Source organism: Myotis davidii, unplaced genomic scaffold (genome assembly GCF_000327345.1).
Source record: "Myotis davidii unplaced genomic scaffold, ASM32734v1 scaffold1364, whole genome shotgun sequence".
Classification (NCBI taxonomy): Eukaryota; Metazoa; Chordata; class Mammalia; order Chiroptera; family Vespertilionidae; genus Myotis; species Myotis davidii.
In genome coordinates, this window is record NW_006295736.1 from 556,691 (window position 1) to 558,334 (window position 1,644).

Genomic DNA, 1,644 nt, shown 5'->3' on the forward strand with positions numbered 1-1,644 from the left:
CTCCTCTTCCTCCCCCCGCCGCTCCCAGGGGCGCTAAGTCGCCCCTCCCGAGTCCCCTCCCTGCTCCACTGGCCGCCAGGAACCAGGAACCAGGGCCGGGATTATCTGGGTGAGATGGCTGGAGCTCCCCCCCACCACTCCCACCCCTGCATGGTAAATGCCGGAAGCCCCACAGGAGGGAGCTCAGGGCTGAGGGACCCCAGGGCAGCCCCCACAGGAGGGCCCAGCCGACCACTGGGACCAGGCAGGCACTTTCTGCCCCCGAGGAATGCAGTCCTGCCACCTCTGGGAGGACCCGGGAGGGCCCCGACAAGGGGAGCCCACTTCGCCCCACTGGCTACAGGGCGGTGAAGGCACTGGCAAGGGGCACCCACCACCAAGCACCTCCCAACCCCCCCACCTTGGGACACAGCAGACGGATGGCATGAGGCCAACAGTGATGCAAAGCCACAGGACTGCGTGCGTAGCCCAATAGGATGGCTGTCGCTAGAATAAACCTCAAATCCAATCGCCTGTCCAGGACACAATGAAAATCACCCATCGTACCAGGAAGATCACAGCTGGAAAAGGAACCAACCAGCCTGGCCAGCGTGGTTCCGTGGCTGAGCACTGACCCATGACCAGGTCACATGGACCCCCAGCAGGGGGTGTTGCACTCACTGTGTCACAAAAAAGGAACCAGGTAGAGAATGGATCGGAACCCAGGAACCTGTGGGCTGAGAGCAGGGCTGGTGGGCCCTGGTGTGGTGGGCAGCTCACACTTCCTTAGCGGGACTCCCAGATCCGAGCAGGCTCTGCACCCCAGGTGCTTGTCCCTGCTGGTCCTTCACCTTGGGGTGCCCCATCTTGCCTGGGCTTGGAATCACCAGCTTCAGAACGCCGCCTCTCTCTGCCCCCCACCCCTGGCTGTGCAAATGACTGTGTCCTATGCACTGGCGCCTGGGGGCTCCCCCTTTACGTCAGCCTGTGAGCAGAGGTTTAACGAGGAGGGGTGGGCAACAGCTGGGACAGGCATGGGGCATGAGGGCCCTTCGGCACCATGCCCGCTGTGGTTCCGGCTGTACTGGTGGAGGCCAGTGCCCAGTGTGCCCCCTGGTGAGGGAGCAGAGGGGGAGCCATGTCCTCCCGGCACCAGGCAGCACTTGGCAGAGCCCGGGTGAGACAAGAGAGGTCTCCTGCAAATGTCGGGCTCTCGTGACCCTGCCAGCACAGGCCCACCCGACCATGGGTGTGAGGGCACCTCCAGGACAACTGTTCACACCCAATTAGAACCCCAAGCCAGGCACTGAGCACCCACTGGTCTTACAACTTGAGGACTCAGTCTGAGCTGGCTGACCACAGGCCCTGCCACGGAAGCCACATGTGAACGTACACGAGGAAGGTCTGTGGGTGGCAGAGCAGCCAGGCAGCTGGGTGATGGGCTGCCTGTGGGAAGCCAGCCCCCTCTGCCCAGCTGCGTGCCTCTCGGACAAGTGGTTCTGCTGATGGGGGAGGAGGGAAGGCACAGGGCAGAGGCCTCGGGGCCAACCCTGCCCACAGCAGACGGTGGGTGGCGAGAGCACGGTGGACGGCGCGGGGTCACGGCAAAGCGCAGGAGGCCTCCTGGTGTTGAAAACCAAAGTTAAAGATTTATTTCCCGCAAAA